At 44.0% G+C, this 18843-nt stretch overlaps 1 long non-coding RNA gene and 1 pseudogene across 1 annotated transcript; both read right to left on the bottom strand.

Moving 5' to 3' along the window:
- Window positions 1–385: 385 nt before the first annotated feature.
- Window positions 386–1954, bottom strand: LOC110258697. The gene is made up of 2 exons (XR_002341223.1): window positions 1859–1954; window positions 386–1199 (listed from the first exon to the last, which is right to left on the bottom strand). It is a non-coding gene; the product is annotated as an uncharacterized LOC110258697 (long non-coding RNA).
- Window positions 1955–15349: 13395 nt separating this feature from the next.
- On the bottom strand, window positions 15350–15934 carry LOC110258696 (annotated as a pseudogene).
- Window positions 15935–18843: the final 2909 nt, after the last annotated feature.

Below are 18843 nucleotides of genomic sequence, written 5' to 3'. Positions count from 1 at the left end.
GATCCTGTGATTCTGTGGCTGTGAGATAGGCCAGCAGCCATAGCTCTGATTTGAGCCCTAACCTGGGAATGCCACATACTTCAGGTGCAGCCTTAAGAAAAGCAAAACAAGCAAGCACAACAGGATCTATTTGATGTATCCATTTTCTATAGTTAGACCTATAATATAGGAATCAGATTTATATTCATGATATGAATGTGTCATGTGGAAAACTACATTTATATCTTGTTGGATTGTTTTTCCTTTTAGGACAATTGATGACCAAATTTATAATCACCAAAAAATTACTTAACTTGAAAAAGGAAAGACTATCCATTTCAAGGAATTGTCTTAGCGGGTTTGGAATGCAAATGTTGCAAAAGGCAAAACATACAAAATAAAAGGGTAAATTGGAGACTTTGTATTTTCACCGCATTAGAGTTTAATGGAAAATAGAATACTATAGCCTAAAATTCTAAATTAAAGATCTGCTTTTCATTGTACTACTTTTATTTTTTTACCTGACAGTAAGCTACTCTTTACTATTTCCAAGATTGCATCCGATAAAGTTCTGACTTGGTATGGGCAGAACACCTGGGCTGCAAAAGGGGAATTCAGCTGAGTTTTGGTTGTCCCATAGGCCAGGCCAATTTCTCTCACTGGCCTGTTTCTAAGGGGGTATCATGCCAAGGCTGGGAAGCTGACGGGACTTAACATGCGGTGTCTGAGGAGGAGCTGAGGCAGCGCTGGTCCACGGTCCTCAGCTGCACCCTCTGCCCCTGGTTCTCCCACTTCTTCCTCTTACACAGACTCAGAGCTTCTGCCCCTCTGCTCCCCAGACAGCACACACATGTGTGCAGCTGGGCGCCCAGGAGAGGAGTTTGTGTTCAGGGCTGTATCACTGTGGGAGGAGATTCTTTATGTTGCTGGCAGTAATAAACTCCTGCATCCTTAGCCTCCACCCTGCTGATTTTCAGGGGGAAATCTGTCCCTGACCCAATGCCACTGTACCTGTCTGGGACCCCAGAAGACTTGTTGGAAGCATAAAATATCAGGAGCTGTGGCGACTGTCTTGGTTTCTGCTGGTACCAACTCAAATATTTGTTTCCATAACTACCTTGGAGGCTCTGAGTGGACCTGCGGGAGATAGACGCCGGCTCTCCAGGGCTGACTGACAGGGAGAGTGGAGTCTGGGTCAGCACGGTGGCCAACACTGGATCCTGAAATAATGAGAGAAAAGAATATATTTAGAGAAAGTTGCCTGTAATTTCACAGTTTTCCATTATTATTTATATCACGCTGGATGATCATTTTGATTCTGACTTATACATAAAATATTCAATTTCAAAAGAACCCTAGATTTACAACATAAACACAGAGCTCTAGAATTCAGGTCTACCTTCCCATACTGTCCATGCCTCCACTTTCCATAGAGGATGGGGACCTGTTTTTTCTGGATTTTTTTTTTTTTGTCTTTTTGCTATTTCTTTGGGCCGCTCCCACGGCACATGGAGGTTCCCAGGCTAGGGGTCGAATCAGAGCTGTAGCCACTGGCCTACACCAGAACCACAGCAACGCAGAATCCAAGCCGTGTCTTCGAACTACACCACAGCTCACCGCAACACCGAATGGTTAACCCACTGAGCAAGGGCAGGGACCGAACCCGCAACCTCATGGTTCCTAGTCAGATTCGTTAACCACTGCGCCACGAAGGGAACTCCATGTTTCTTCTGGATTTTTCCTCATTCTCACCTTGATAAACATCTCGTGACCTTGGCGGAGGGTGAGAGATGTGCACATACATGTGGGCAAATCCACATGAAGAGCTGTGCTGCCCCCACAGCCCCCCTTCCCCTTCTCATCTCCCCTTCATCCTCACCTGGGACACAGAGCAGGAGGAGCCCCAGGAGCTGAGCAGGGAACCTCATGGTCAGCTATGAATGGAGGAGCCCTGATCAGTTCAAGCCAGACTAGAGCTGCCCTTTTATGTCAGACTGGCCAGGGAAGGTCCTCCCTAGGGGACAGCATGTAAATCCCCTGTGGGAGCAACAGAGGGGAAAGAGCCAGTGGGGAACATAGGGAGGGACTCAACTTTGAGCCAAGAGATATCATGGTCTCATTTTCTTCATCATTTTCACTCCTTATCTTGACATTCATGAGAGCACCTGTCACTTCTCTTTACTCCCTTTCAGTCTCAGGAAGATCTCTCATTGCTCCCCTGCCTGTACTTACAGATAATCCTTTTGAATGAGAAGCTCTATTAAATCCTATGTACTAAATCTTTCTAGTCCTAGTTTATAAGGCATTTTAAAATTAGAACTAGTAATGAATGCTACTTAAATAATGTATAAGACATTTAAATCATCCATCAATGTGATCAAAAAGGTTTTCTTCTGGAAATCATTTCTGTTCAGCTACGTTAATAAACCCTCTGGACTCACTGGACCTCATGAGGATCATTGTCCCTGTGATTACACATATGCGCCCCCAGAGCTGCTCTTAGAAGAAATTTGGAGAGCTGCCCACATGGGAAGCAGCTTGATCATAAGTTACTCTCAACCCTGAGGACCAGACCTACTGCTCTTATATTCTTATAGTTATAAAACCTGCATATATTGGAAGGTGTTCTCTCTTTTCTTCTTTGATAAAAGAGCCAAAAGCCTCATCTCACATGCCTCCTCTCCCTATTGGGAGGTCTGGGGACTGTCCATTGTTCCTCTTTTAACCACTAGGAGGTGGCTGTCTTTCTCCTTAAGGTCCAGACACAGCTCTCAAGTGAATCCAGTCACACCAGGGAACTGCCTCGTGACACAGACCTATAGCTGTGAAACACTCATTGTAAAATAGAAACTAATTTTTCATTTCATTAGAAATATGTAGGATTTCTGGCTGTGGGATATTGGGTTAAGAATCTGATCACATTGGTTTGGGTTGCAGTGAGACATGTGTTCTATCCCTGGCCTAGGAATTTCCATGAAAAATTTTAAAAAGGCATATGCAACAAATAACAGAGTCTTAGATCATTTATTAGAATATATTTTTGGTTTTACCTAACTTGCATTTCAGTAATAAAATCTTAAGAGTGTGGTGGGCTGAAAATTAAAATATAAAAAATATATACATATCTTTTAAAATGTCATTGTGAAAATAAAGATTATTTTAACCTTTCTATAAAGTTAAAAAATATCTGGGAGATTTTGATTTAACTTTCCTCTGGATTCATTAAAATAAAGAGCCTCTAATATAGTCATGGAAAGCAGATTTACTATATATCAGAGTTTATATCAATTGAAAAAGTACATGAACACACAGTTCAATGAATATTGTTAATTTGATGTTTCTAACTCAGGATTAATAGCTCTAATGCTGAACAGCATTTATACAAAAAAATGCTATCACATTTTTCCATAACTTCCAAAAGAATATTTTTTCATTGTTTTTTTCTCCTTCCTTCCTAACACACAGAGTGCTAGGAGGTTCTTTGTCCCTTCTACCAAAACCTTGCAGTGACTTTCAAAGGCTGGTCTGATAAATGCTCTCAGCAGAAGGAGGCAATGGGAGTAGCTGGGGTGCCCCAGCCTCACACATCTGCTTCCCCGGGAGAGTTTTATGTGGGCTTGTAACACTGTGGGAGGTGTACTGTAATATTGCATACAGTAATAAGTTGCAATATCTTCAGCCTGGAGGCTGCTGATTGTGAGGAAGAAATCCACTGTCCTTGAACTGGGATGGGACCCCTCTTTGCAAAGTGGTTGCAGCATAGATCAGTCATTTAGGAATCTTCCCTGGTTATTCTTGCTACCAGGCTAAATAATTGCTAATGCTCTGAGTGGCCCAGCAGACTATGTCTGTGTCTCCTAGAGATGGAGACTGTGTCTCCTAGAGAGGCAGCCAGGGAGGCTGGAGACTGGGTCATCTGGGTAGCACAAATGGCACCCGAGATGAGAAATAAAAAACAGGAGTTCCCGTCGTGGCGCAGTGGTTAACGAATCCGACTAGGAACCATGAGGTTGCGGGTTCGGTCCCTGCCCTTGCTCAGTGGGTTAACGATCCGGCGTTGCCGTGAGCTGTGCTGTAGGTTGCAGACGCGGCTCGGATCGCACGTTGCTGTGGCTCTGGCGTAGGCCGGTGGCTACAGCTCCGATTCAACCCCTAGCCTGGGAACCTCCATATGCCAGGGGAGAAACAGCAACAACAATAACAACAACAACAAAAAAGACAAAAAAAAAAAAAAAGAAAGAAAGAAATAAAAAACACAGATTCCTGCTATTAGAGGACATCCTTGAAGAGCCCATAGTTACTGAGCACAGTGGCTCTTTCCAAAACGAGACAGAGATACCACCAAAAAAGAAAACTATCGCCCAATATCTTTGATGAATATAGATGCAAAAATTCTCAACAAAATCTTAGCCAACCGAATCCAACAACATATCAAAAAAATCATACGCCATGACCAGGTTGGGTTCATCCCAGGTTCACAAGGATGGTTCAACAGACGCAAATCAATCAACATCATACACCACATTAACAAAAGAAAAGTCAAACATCATATGATCATCTCAATAGACGCAGAAAAAGCATTTGACAAAGTCCAACATCCATTCATGATCAAGACCCTCGCCAAAGTGGGTATAGAGGGAACATTCCTGAATATAATCGAAGCCATTTATGATAAACCCACAGCAAATATAATCCTCAATGGGGAAAAACGGAAAGCCTTCTCACTCAAATCTGGACAAGACAGGGATGCCCACTCTCACCACTGCTCTTCAACATAGTTTTGGAAGTCCTAGCCACAGCAATTAGACAAACAAAAGAAATAAAAGGCATCCATATAGGAAGAGAAGAGATCAAACTGTCACTGTATGCAGATGACATGATACTATACCTAGAAAACCCTAAGGACTCAACCCCAAAACTCCTTGAACTGAGTAATAAATTCAGCAAAGTAGCAGGCTATAAGATGAACATTCAGAAGTCAGTTGCATTTCTGTATACCAGCAATGAAATATTAGAAAAGGAATACAAAAATATAATACCTTTTAAAATTGCACCTCACAAAAATCAAATACCTCGGAATACACCTGACCAAGGAGGTAAAGGACCTATATGCCAAGAACTATAAAACTTTAATCAAAGAAATCAAAGAAGATGTAAAGAAATGGAAAGATATTCCATGTTCCTGGATTGGAAAAATCAATATTGTGAAAATGGCCATAGTACCCAAAGCAATCTCCAGATTCAGTGCAATCCCTATCAAATTACCCAGGACATTGTTCACAGAACTAGAACAAACAATCCAAACATTTGTATGGAACCACAAAAGACCCAGAATGGCCAAAGCAATCCTGAGAAACAAAAACCAAGCAGGAGGCATAACTCTCCCAGACTTCAAGAAATTCTACAAAGCCACAGTCATCAAAACAGTGTGGTACTGGTATCAAAACAGACAGACAGACCAATGGAACAGAATAGAGAACCCAGAAATAACCCCTGACACCTAGGGTCAATTAATCTTTGACAAGGGAGGCAAGAGCATAAAATGGGAAAAAGAAAGTCTATTCAGCAAGCATTGCTGGGAAACCTGGACAGCTGCATGCAAAGCAATGAGACTAGAACACACCCTCACACCATGCACAAAAACAAACTCCAAATGGCTGAAAGACTTAAATATACGACAGGACACCATCAAACTCCTAGAAGAAGACATAGGCAAAACACTCTCTGACATCAACATCATGAATATTTTCTCAGGTCAGTCTCCCAAAGCAATAGAAATTAGAGCAAAAATAAACCCATGGGACCTCATCAAACTGAAAAGCTTTTGCACAGCAAAGGAAACCAAAAAGAAAACAAAAAGACAACTTACAGAATGGGAGAAAACAGTTTCAAATGATGTAACTGACAAGGGCTTAATCTCTAGGATATATAAACAACTTATACAACCCAACAGCAAAAAAACCAATCAATCAATGGAAAAATGGGCAAAAGACCTGAATAGACAGTTCTCCAAAGAAGATATACAGATGGCCAACAAACACATGAAAAAATGCTCAACATCGCTGATTATAAGAGAAATGCAAATTAAAACTACCATGAGATACCACTTCACACCAGTCAGAATGGCCATCATTAATAAGTCCACAAATAACAAGTGGGGGAGCGGGTGTGGAGAAAAGGGAACCCTCCTGCACTGTTGGTGGGAATGTAAACTGGTACAGCCACTATGGAGAACAGTTTGGAGATACCTGAGAAATCTATATGTAGAACTTCCATATGACCCCACAATCCCACTCTTGGGCACATATCCGGACAAAACTCTACTTAAAATATGTAACACATGTACCCGCATGTTCATTGCAGCACTATTCACAATAGCCAGGACATGGAAACAATCCAAATGTCCATCGACAGATGATTGGATTCGGAAGATGTGGTATATATACACAATGGAATACTACTCAGCCATAGAAAAGGATGACATCATGCCATTTGCAGCAACATGGATGGAACTAGAGAATCTCATCCTGAGTGAAATGAGCCAGAAAGACAAAGACAAATACCATATGATATCACTTATAACTGGAATCTAATATCCAGCACAAATGAACATCTCCTCAGAAAAGAAAATCATGGACTTGGAGAAGAGACTTGTGGTTGCCTGATGGGAGGGGGAGGGAGTGGGAGGGATCGGGAGCTTGGGCTTATCAGACACAACTTAGAATAGATTTACAAGGAGATCCTGCTGAATAGCATTGAGAACTTTGTCTAGATACTCATGTTGCAACAGAAGAAAGGATGGGGGAAAAAACTGTAACTGCAATGTATACATCTAAGGATAACCTGACCCCCTTGCTGTACAGTGGGAAAATAAAAAAAAATTATATTCCATGTTCCAACACCATACTTATGTTTCAATTATGGTTTGAAATGCTATGCTCAAAACACATGATTCTATTCCAAGAATGAATTTATGTTTTCATGTTGACTGCCTCTGGTTTGAAAGCAACCACTGAGTGCTAATGGTATTTTATAATTAGAAAATTTTCTGGACTATGTTGAAAATTATGATATTTTCTTTCTGTTTTATTATGTTACAATTGACATACGGCTTTGCAAAATTGTAAGTTGTAGCACATAATGGTTTGACTTGATTACCACAATAAATTTGGTAAGCATCCATCATCTCCTGGTGTGCAGGAGACAGATTCAAAGTGACTGGACATGACAGCAGTTCCCACAGAGGTTCAGGTGTTCAGAATCCTCAAGCCAACTTAACCCCCAACTGAAGACCAAACCAGATAATCAGCTCTCACAGGAGAGCCGAGTCAGCCTGCCTTCATCCCAGAGAAGGTATTTCCAAATCTGCACAACCACATCCACAAAGATAGTGATTAACATTGAAATTGACTTGTTGCTGAAGGAGAGAGTGATTAGGAAAAGTCAGATCCTCACAGAGAGGATATGGGTATGGGTTGCTGGCCCCTCAGTGTGGCCACTGGACTCACCCATGTCTCAGGAGAAGGGACAGGGTTCTGCTGCCCTCAGAGACCACAGCTGTGGCCCCTGGCTTCTTCCAGGTGTGTTGTAAGCTATGGGTCTCAGGGTCTTGGATCAGGTCCTCTGTGCTATTTTTCAGCTCTTTGGGACAAGTGTGTCACTCTAGGATTCCACGGACAGGATCCAGAGGTGACCATGGGAGTAGCTTTGAGAAGACCTCCTGGCATTTCAGGAAGCTCCCTCAGTGTCCTCCTGGTACCTGCATGGAACACTCTTGTCTGGCCAATTTAACCTGGGCCCCTTCTTTCTGTCTGTGTGTCTGTGTGCGTGTCTGTTGGCTCGCAGCCTCCTGAGGAGCATCTTGCCAGTTACCATGAAGGGTGAGCAGAGCAGAGCAGGGAAGGAAGTCCTGGGTCCCAGGGACAGGACACAGGCCTGGGGTCGCCCTGCATGTGGCAGAGCACCAGAGACCTGGACAAAGAACAGCGCTGAACAGTCCCTCTCCTGCGGCATGTAGAATCCTGAGGAATTTCAGCAACATTAGGAAATGGAATATTCTTTCCTCACTGGAGGTTGTGACTTCTGCTGATTCTACCAAAGCATCTTTAATGACCAAGGAAAGGAATCAGCATGTCGAGAAGCATTCAAATAGAAACATGGAGCCTGATGTGATGAGAGGGTGGGACGTGTTCAGTGTGGCCCTGAGGGGTCACAGAGGGGACAGTTCACTGAGCCTCACTGATCTCCAGGGAACAGCCCTTGCATGTGTCAGAGCCTTGGAGCAGAGACAGGCAGCATCAAACTGCAGACAGACAGACAGACTCAGGGGTCTTCTCTGTGGCTGAGCCGCTATTGGGAAGCAGAAAACCAGCTCTGGACCTAGTGCTGCTGGTCCAGGTGGGGTGGGAAAAGGTGGGCAGTCCGGGTGGGGGTTGTGTTGCCTGTGATGGAAGTGAGCTCCCTGCTCTCAGAGCACCAGCCCTGCAGGAGGCCAGAGGAAAGTGTGTGGGTTGGGTTTGCACACATGCGTACACACTGGTGAAAACTCCTCATTGATCATCCTTCTCTTACAAGCATAACCATTCTATTTACTTTTTATTTATTTATTTATTTATTTATTTATTTATTTATTGTCTTTTGAGGGCTACACCCATGGCATATGGAGCTTCCCAGGCTAGGGGTCAGATTGGAGCTGTCGCCACCAGCCAATGCTACAGCCACAGCAACTTGGATCCAAGCCATGTCTGTGACCTACACCAAGGCTCATGGCTTGTTAAATGCCCAACCACAATGGGAACTCCATCATGTAACTGTTTTAGATTCCACATCTGAGTGACAGCACACTGTACTTGTCTTCCTCCATTTAACTTATGTGCTGAGCATAATGTGCTCACGGTCCATCCCTGTTGTTACAAAGGGCAGGTTTTCCCCCTTTCACATGGCTGATTCTATTCCATTGTATGTACCTTCACATACATAAATACATATACATATATATCTCACATTTATTCAATTAAAGAATTTCATTTTTTTAAATATGCTTTTTTACTTTTCAAAAAACTTAAAAATATATATATTTTTTTTCAGGGCAGCATTTGCGACATATGTAATTTCCAGCCTAGGGGTCAATTCAGAGCTACAGGTGCCAGCCTACACCACAGCCATAGGAATGCAAGATCTGAGCCATTTCTGTGACCTATGCCACTGCTCGCAGCAACGCCAGATCCTTATCCCTCTAAGCAAGGCCAGGGATTGGGCTCACATCCTCATGGATCCTAGTCGGGTTCATTACTGCTGAGATATAATGGGAACTCCTGATTAAAGAATTAACTTTGTCCCTTCCCTGATCTCCACTATGTTCACTACCCCTGTGAGAGAGGGCTTGCCCCCCTGAAAACACAGATTCTCCACCATTTAAATTTTGGTACTCCTCAGCATCCAAAATTGAGGAGGCAGTTCACCAACGTTGGTCATAATTTAGAAAAGAGAGACATGAGAAAATCAGCTCAGTCTAAACCTTGTGGGGCACTGGGGTTCTTGGGGAGAAGGGTAGACCTCCCTCCCTGGCAGGGTCCTTGCAGGAGTGAAGAATAGACCTGAGATGGCCTGGTGGGGGGGCTCCCCCAAGTGAGACATCCTAACAGCAGTGACACGTGGCCCCGCCCTCTCCCCAGGGGAGAGGCAATCTTTGGAGAAGGGATTCCAAGTGGGAATCCTGAGGATTCTTGATTTCAACTCCCCAAACTCAGGAGCCCTGGGGTGTTCCCAAGACAGCAACCCAGGACTCAGATTCCTTCCCTTGTGCCAGCTAAGCCTTCTCTCTGGGAGAGCCTGCTTTCCAAGCTCAGGCCACAAGTCCACAGTCCTGTTACTGAGAGAGCAGTTCTCTTAGGTGCAGAGATACCTGGCCAGTGCCTTCTGTATTTTCAGTCAAAATGCTCCACTGGTGAAGTGCAAATGTCTGACTTTACAAATGTTCAGGCTTCAGTGGCTGTTTCTGCCGTGGGTTCAATTGCCTCCGCCTTTGAGCCCATGATAACCCACACCCGAGTCCAAGGTTATTTCATGCTCTTCCCCATTTAATTCTCTCTGGACCTAAATGAGTAACAATAGCCCCTAAAGAAATAAAATCCACAATTTTATGAACTTGGAATGAGTTTACAAAGGCAAATCAACAGAATAAGAGAATTATCTTCCAAATTTTTCCCCTAATGTGCCAAATTAATGTGGAGAAAGAAGATAAAAAGATATGAGACAGAGCTGCTGGGGGTCAGCTCTGCAGCGTGGGTGGGGCAGGGGGCAGACTGAGGGCCCCTGGCTAGGTCATTGCCCCAGCTGCACCTGTGAGGATCAGATCCTCCAGTTTTTTGGTTCACTCAGGCTGAACAAGTTTTTGTTCCAGGTTTTAGCACAGTGTGAGGGTGACTATTCCTCTGCCAACACTAATAAGTTGCAGCATCTTCAGCTTCCAGGCCCCTGATGGTGAGGGTGAAATCTGTCCCAGATCCACTGCCCCTGAAGTGGGATGGGATCCTTGACATGGTCTGGGAAACAGAGGTTACAAGGAGCTTCAGAGCCTGGTTGGGTTTCTGCTGGTACCAGTGTAACTTGCTGCTAAGCCCCTGGCTGGCCTGGCAGGTGATGGTGGCTTTCTCCCCTGGAGTCTTAGACAGGAAGGCTGGAGACTGGGTCAGCACGGTGGCCCCACTGGAGGCTGGAACCACAAGTGAGATGTTAGCAGAACATAACTATATATACGTGCAAGTCACCAAGACCTAGTTAGGTAGGGGAAAAAATATGCTTTATATTTTTAAAAAATCAGACTGAGTAACCTATATCCATGTGGTGAAAGCTCTCTAATGAAGAAATCATCCAGTGAAAGATGCCCTCACTCTTGTCCAAACAATCCCACTGGAGCCCAGAGGAGCAGAAGCCAGTGGAGCTGGAATGGAAAAGGCATCTTGCTGCTTTCAGCTTGTCTATGTTCCTCATGGCACATCTCAAGATAAAGACCTTCTGATAAAATTCTGAGAGGCAGGGTCACATGAGACATCACAGTAAATATATATGCAAATTAGGGATGTTTCATCTCATTTAAATACTCTATTCATTTGCCCATAGATCATGCACCCTGTCCCTTCTCTGAGTGTGTTTTGTCTCCCTCTGTTGCTGAGTTAAGGCATGGTGAGGTTTTTTTTTTTTAAAATACCTTTATTGATATATAATTAACTGTACATATGCAGTGTATACAATTTCATATTTTTTTGACACATGCATCCACTTATGAAATAATCACCACAATCTGAGGATTAGACAGAATGTTCCCCTTCAAAATATCCATTATATTCCATTGGGGATTTTTTCTTGTCGTTGTTAGGATTTTTAATTTTTTTTTTACTTTTTCAGCAATAATACTAAAATCTATGCTCTTAATCTTTAAGTTCATCACGTGGTGTTAACTCTAGGCTCTATGTTGTACTGCAGAGCACTGGAGTTTAGTCACCTTCACAACTGACGCATCCATTATTTTGAAAAGTTTTGTGCATTCTTGAGCATAAGCAGAACTGAGTGGCAGAGTGAAATCACACAGACTAATGCAGTCCTCTGGACTAGACTGAAAAGCAGCTCACACCTCAGCTTAGCACAGGACAGTGTTAAGTCTCTTGCTCTCCATCACAATGGAAGCCGAAGAAACTATATTTGTCTGGACATTCCACAGTGTGTCATACTATTCAATCCTGGATATCTGATGTCACATTAATAGGCTTGATGGGCAAGAAATTGCAGAAATGAATCTGACTAGGATCCATGAGGAAGCAGGTTCAATCCCTGGTCTCACTCAGTGGGTTAAGGATCGGGCATTGCTGTGTAGATCACAGACATGGCTCCTATTGTGTGTTGCTGTGGTTGTAGTGTAGATTAGCAGCTCTAGCTCCAATTCAACCCTCTAGCCTGGGAACTTCCATATGCTGCATGTGCCATCTTAGAAAGACATAAAAAAGGAGTTCCTATTGTGGCACAGCAGAAATGAATCTGACTAGGAACCATGAGGTTGCCGGGTTTGACCCCTGGCCTTGCTCAGTGGGTTAAGGATCCAGTGTTGCTGTGAGCTGTGGTATAGGTTGCAGGTGCAGCTCGGATCCTGCATGGCTATGGCTCGGGCATAGGCCGGCGGCTACAACTCCAGCTGGACCCCTAGACTGGGAACCTCCATATGGTGCGGGTGTGGCCCTAAAAAGACAAAAAAAAAAAAAATTCAGCTTCCAGAATGTCGTGGACTCTCTCTAGACATGTTCATGGACATGAAGTAGCTGTGTGCTTGAGTTGCCCATTACAATCTAGTAATTTTAGGCCCAGCAAGTTATCAGGTGGATGGGATATCTCAGACCATAACAAGAAACTGATATTTGTGGCCCTTGAATCCTGGAGGGAGGAGAATATATGGTGTTGAAAAAGTAGTCAAATGAAAATATTTCAAAAAATGTCCTCCACATTTGGCAGAAGACAAACTAAGTAACCACGAACAGGGTATAACCACGGCATAGCATAGTCAAAGTGTGTACTAATATTTACAGAGAAAAAAATATCTTAAAATGGTATAAGAGAAATGACTCTTTCACCATGGGGGGACATTTTCTGACTGACAGAGGATGTCTTATTCAAAGCATGGAGGTCAGAAAGAAGTGATGCTTTCCTTTGCCAAAGAAATAATCATCAATTTGGAATTCTATATTCTGTGAAAATATCCTTTAGAAAAAAGTGAGTATTATGAATTTCTCAGGGGAAGGTGAATTTGTTGGTGGTATGCCTGCCTTAACAATATGGCTAAAGTAAGTTCCCTAAAGAGAATAGAAATGATTTATGAAAAGGGAATCATGAATGCCTTGGATAGACTAAAGAGTAGACTTGGCAGAGCCAAGGAAAGACTTACTAAGAGAAGCAATAGAAACTTTCTCAAGTGAAAAGAGAAGATAAAAAATATAAGAAAAGAAACAGAATATCCAAGAGCAGTGGGAGCGTTCAAAAATGATGTAATTGGAGTTCTCTTTTGGTGCAACAGGTTAAGGATCTGGCATTGTCACTACAGTGGCCTGGGTTGCTATTGTGGTGTGGTTCCAACCCCTGGCTCGAGCAACATCCACATGCTATGGGTGTGGCCTAAAATATACATAAATAAAATAAAAAGATGTTATATATGAATAATGGCACTGCCAGAAAGACAGGTAAGAGAGAAAACCGAAGAAGGAATATTGGAGCCAATAATGACTAAGCAGTTTCCCAAATGTGTGACCGACAGCAATCCACATATTCAGGAGGACCAAGAAGAAGGAACATCAAAGAAAATACCAAATATTCCATATCTGGTTTAGCACATTCAAACTGAAGAAAACCTTGAGTAACAGCTTACGTAGAGGGAAAATGGTCAGAATGACAGTGGATATCTCTTCAGAAACCAGGAAAGATAAATGAGAAGAGGAAAATATTTGAGGTGCTGAAAGAAAAGCACCACCAGCCTAATGTCTATATCCAGCAGAAGCATACTTTGAAAATGAAGGAAAAACAAGGACTTTTTACAGACAAACAAAAACCCCTGGATTCATCACCAGCAGATCTGCCCTGCATGCAATGCTAGCACAAGTTCCGTGGGGAGGAGGTATATGATGTAGCATAGACCCTCAGGTCTTCATAAAAAAAGGAGGAAGAAAAGGGCAGAAATAGGGGAACACAAACAGTTTATTTTTCTTGGTTTCCTTCATTTTATCTACTCTTTCCTATTGATGATTTTATTAGTTTCTCTTCTAATTTTCTTTTTCCTTTTTTCCCTTTTTCAGATTGAGTTCCTCTTCTTTCTGTAGTTTCCTGAAGTTGAAGCTTAGATGGTTAACTTTAGTTTTTTCTTCTGATATAAGAGGCCTTTGTGCCATAACTGTTTCTCTCTTCAGCACTAGTTTCATTGTATCCCATAGATTTTGGTGTTATATTTCCATTTTTATTTATCTCAAAACATTTTCTGTTTCCCTTATGTCTTCACGTTGACCCACTGGAAAATTTGAAATGTATTATTTTATCTCCAAATATTTGCATTTTGGAAGCTATTTTCTATTATTGGCTTGTGGTTTAATAACATTGGGCACTAAGATAATACTTAATAAGATTTCCATCCTTGAAATTTGCAGCCAATGGACACTTCCTAATGAATTCTATATCAGCATATATAAAAACCAGATAAATATATAGTGAAAGAAAAACTGTGAACCACAACCATGATCAGGACAAAGAAGGATATATAAGCCCACCTCAAAAAGTTTTTTTTTTTAATTCAAGATTTTCCCTGACCGATACCTGAATATGAAGCACCATTCTAGTTAAGTTTTACAATAATGCTTTGTGAAAATAGTTTGTTATTTTTAACCTGAAATTGGTACACGATGGTATTTAAGGTGCAATACTCACAATTGCCGGAATTTGGAAGCAAACAAGGATGAACTTCAGTAGGTTATTGGATAAACTGGGGTCCATTTAGACCATGGCATGCTGTTGGCCCTGAAAAGCAATGGTCTAACCATCCATGAAAAGACAAGGAGAAAACTCAAATGCACATTACCGAGTGAAAGAAGCCACCTGAAAAGTCTCCTTACTGTATGATCCCATGTATATGATGTTCTGGAAAAGACAAAACTATGGAGACAGTGAAATGATCAATGGTGGTCAGGGCTTGTGGGGAAAGATCACAGGAGGAGAAGAGAGGAATGTTAGGGCAGTGAAACTGCTCTGTGTGATGCCCTGATGGTGGAGGCAGGTCATTGCAGATGTTTTCAAACCTGTAGAATATACGACCTCAAAGGTGATCCCGAAAGTAAACCATGGGCTTTGGGTGAAAACAGTGAGTCCGTGCAGCTCATCAAGTGTGAGACATGTGCCACTGTGAGGGGAGGAGTCAAGTGTAGAAAACAAGGAAGGCCACATGGCTGTGGAGAAGGGTATTTATGGGAAATCACTGTACACTTGCTGAATTGTTATTGGAACCTAAAATTCCAAAACTAAATGAATACCTATTAAGAAACTCCTTCTTGGAGTTTCTTGGAAAGTATTCTTCAACAAAACCTTCACCTGCTGTATGAACTGAGATGCCACAATGCAGATGACTCGGGTGTAATCTGGGATCATCTCAGAATTTATAAAGTCAGGAGAGGCATTGTCACATCTGTGCTGTGGGGCTGAGGAGGGGGAGAGAGTGTTAGGGTGTCTAGGAGGTTCCCAGGCCCTTTGACAAAAACCTTGCAGTGACCTTCAAATGGTGATCTGAGAAATGCTCTTGGCAGGTGGAGGCACCAGGAGCAGCTGGGGCAGCCCAGCCTCACACATTTGCTTCCCTGGGGGGTTTTTGTGCTGGCCTATAACACTGTAGGTGATGCACTGTTATGCTGCATACAGTAATAAGTTGCAACATCTTCAGCCTGCAGGCCACTGATGGTGAGGGTGTAATCTGTGCCAGATCCACTGCCCTTGAACCGGGATGGGACCCCACTTTGCAAAGTGGATGCAGCAAAGATGAGTCATTAAGGAGCCTTCCCTGGTTGTTGTTGATACCAGTCTAAATTACTGCTAACACTCTGACTGGCCGGCAAGTGATGGATACTGTGTCTCCTAGAGATGCAGCCAGGGAGGCTGGAGACTGGGTCAGCTGGGTGGCACTCCTGGCACCTGCGAGGGGAAACAAAAAACACATATTCCTGTTATCAGAGGACTTCCTTGAAGAGCCCAGAGGTACTGAGCACAGCAGCTGAGGGGATGCACCCATGTCCTAGACACACAGAGACACTCAGGTGTCCCACAGTGAGCAGGGATGAGTGGAAGGGTGTCAGCAGTGGGAGTCATTCTGAGGGTCTCCCTCCTCACCTGAGAGCCAGAGCAGCAGGAGGCCAAGGAGCGGCATGGGGGCCCTCACGTCCATGCTGGGTTCTGACTGCCACTTCCTCCTGCCCAGGGTGGGCCGAGACTCTTAGTAAGTGTCCAGGGTGTGGGCTGTGCTCTGGGAACATGCAAATCATCAGGGGGAGGGAGGCTGGGCACAGCTGCAGGGCTGGCTGGTCTCAGTGACAGCTCAGGGGCTGTGCCCTGGGGACTCAGGTCAGAGCAGGCAGCCCACATGTTTTGCAGAAAACACGTTTCTCCCTGGAGACCATAGGATGGACTCAGCGCACTGTCCTCTCAGGAGAGGATTTGTTTTCGTCCATTCAAGGCTCACCCTTGTCTTTCTGGCCTCATTTCCATCTCAGAGCAGGAATGTCAGTGATGATATATTTCAGAAAGCTGTAGGGAATTTGACAATATCTCTGCATTTTGTACCTGGAGAATTTTCCTCTATGGTCTGATTCTCTGACGTCAGGGTTGAGATACATTCTTTGATCCTCCTCAGACCAACCACTCACCGGGTCTCCCTAAACTGAATGTTTTTCCCACGTCTGCATCTTCCTGCATCACTAGATCTCTTAAGAGATGACACTTCTCAGGGCTTTGGGGCAGGGAGTTGGGGCTCAAGCAGGGGAGGAAGGTGAGGTTAGAAACCTGGCACCTGGCCTGGAGCCCACATGGTGTGGACAGGTCACCTGCACAGGCAGGAGTGGAGCCCAGCCTGGGATGTGGCAGGAGCATGTCCCCTCGAGGGGGTGCTGCCACTGCTGACCCAGTGCCAGGTGTGGAGCTGGAGGGAGATGAGGGAGGCCTTCAGGTGACCAGTGAGGCCAGTGCTGGTCATGTTCCCAGCCACCACTGCTTCTTCCTCCCATTGCAGAGGAGGGCCCTGGACTTGGAGATTGGATATGGAGAAACTAAAATCAGCCCCAATCCAGTCTGATCCATTCTCTCTAAAGCAGGGTGAAGACAAGACCACAGCCTCTGGAGTTGCTGTGGAGCTGCAGAGAGGCCAGGGAGGAGGGGACATGAGGCTGGAGAGGAAACTGCCCTGCTGTCAGTGTCACCAGACCAGGGAGCCTCAGACCCTCATGGTGTGGCTTCAAAGAAGAGAAGCTGCATCCCCACACACAGTGGGAATACCTGTCTGCACCCAGGGGTCCCGATGTCCATCTTGTCCTTGTCCTGGATCAGAGGTTATCTAGGCAAGTCTAGATAAATCTTACTGCAGTTTTTTTCATGTGTATGCATTGTACATTATTTTTTTTAATTTTTTGATTTGTTTTTTAGGGCCGCACACAGAGCATATGGAGGTTCCCAGGCTAGTGGTCCAGTTGGACTTACAACTGCCTGTCTGTGCCACAGCTCAAGGCAATGCCAGATCCTCAACCCCTTGAGTGAGGCCAGGGATCGAAGTGATTCCAAGTCAGATTCTGTTCCGCTGGACCACGATGGGGACTCCAAATTTATTATTTTTTTTATTTTTCTTTTTAATGAACAGAAACCTCAATTTACACTGCATTAAAGAGTGACTAGTATATAGTCCCACTAACTAGCATTAGCACACTGAGTAGAGGAAGAGTCCAGAGTGTGGGCTCAAGGAAAACTTTCACACCATTGCCCACGCACCCAGCACACACAGGGTACCATGCAAAACAGGGCAGAGCTGGGGTCCCGAACCCTCAGCATAAGGGAAAGTCCTGCTATGCCCATGGCCCAGAGCTTCTACCACATGTTGAATTTCACTGTGCAGGGAAGTTAAGGTGGGGTGAAGGAGAGTCCCCAAAGGGACCGTTACAAGGAGGTGGTGACCTAAGAGGGCCTGAGGATGCCAATGACATCAGGTCTCTAATCTTCTAGATGACAGTGTCAGCTTCAGCAGGTGGGGAAAGGTGGCTGCTTGAGATGGATCCTCCTCAGAAAGTGTAAAGATGGGCTCTGTGGACGCAGCATGTCGGGGGGGGGGGGGACAGGCCCGGCTTCCAGCCCCAGAGCTCAGGACCCAGAGAGGGTTTCTCCACCACCCACCATGACTGCAGCTCCTTCTCAAGTGTCTTCACCACACCCAAGCCCCTACACCCCCAGGGGCTCCCTGTTGAAACGGAACGGTTTCCCTCCTACTTCCTCAGAATTTCCAAGGTCAGGCCTAGGACTTTTGTGGATGGTGGTGTTTGTCTGCCATCTAAAGGCAGTTTTGTGAGATAGTAATTTATAAGATGTCTGATGCTGTGGCCAATTTAGTCTAGGCTATGAGGGTTGAATCGTTATGTGAGAATTAATCTGACAGTGTAACATCCATCCCAGGTCATATTCTGTTGGGAACACAGCTTTATTGATATCCAAGGCATGTAACATATATGATACACACAGTGAGATGAGTCTGGCCATATGTATATATATCAGTGAGTCAATCAACAATCAAAAATACTAGACATTCCCTTTTCTTTCATAGTATCCAGCCTTACGTTTTCATCTTCAGTCCTTTAGAGTTTATTTTTATATCGTGAGAGAGAACATTAAAATTTCATTCTTTTACATGTATCTCTGTAGTTTTCCCAGTTTGATGAGACATACATTTCACCAATGTGTATATTACAGCCTCCCATGAATCAGACTTTGGATGTCGACTACATCTGTGAGACTCAGGCAACAACACAACAGGACTCTTGCTCAAGTTAAGGTAGCAATAGGAGTGACTCCTCTACTTGGGTCATGTAATCAGCACAGCACATGGTGCTGCTTGCAGCTGGATTAGATAAGGGTACTGTGTGTACATGCTGAAAAGCTTGGATATAAAGTCACTTCATAGATTTCTAGGCTGGTGTTGAAACACCATGCCGTGCTCAAGAAACAAACACACACTATACGTTGTCAAAATGAATCAGTTCCCAGAATGTCAAGGACCACTAGCAGACTTGTTTGTAGGACACTAAGCAGCTATGTGATTGA

Source organism: Sus scrofa, unplaced genomic scaffold (assembly GCF_000003025.6).
Source record: "Sus scrofa isolate TJ Tabasco breed Duroc unplaced genomic scaffold, Sscrofa11.1 Contig297, whole genome shotgun sequence".
In the NCBI taxonomy this organism is placed as follows: Eukaryota; Metazoa; Chordata; class Mammalia; order Artiodactyla; family Suidae; genus Sus; species Sus scrofa.
Note: the sequence above shows the minus strand (reverse complement) of the source record. Positions and strands in the feature narration are given on the sequence as shown.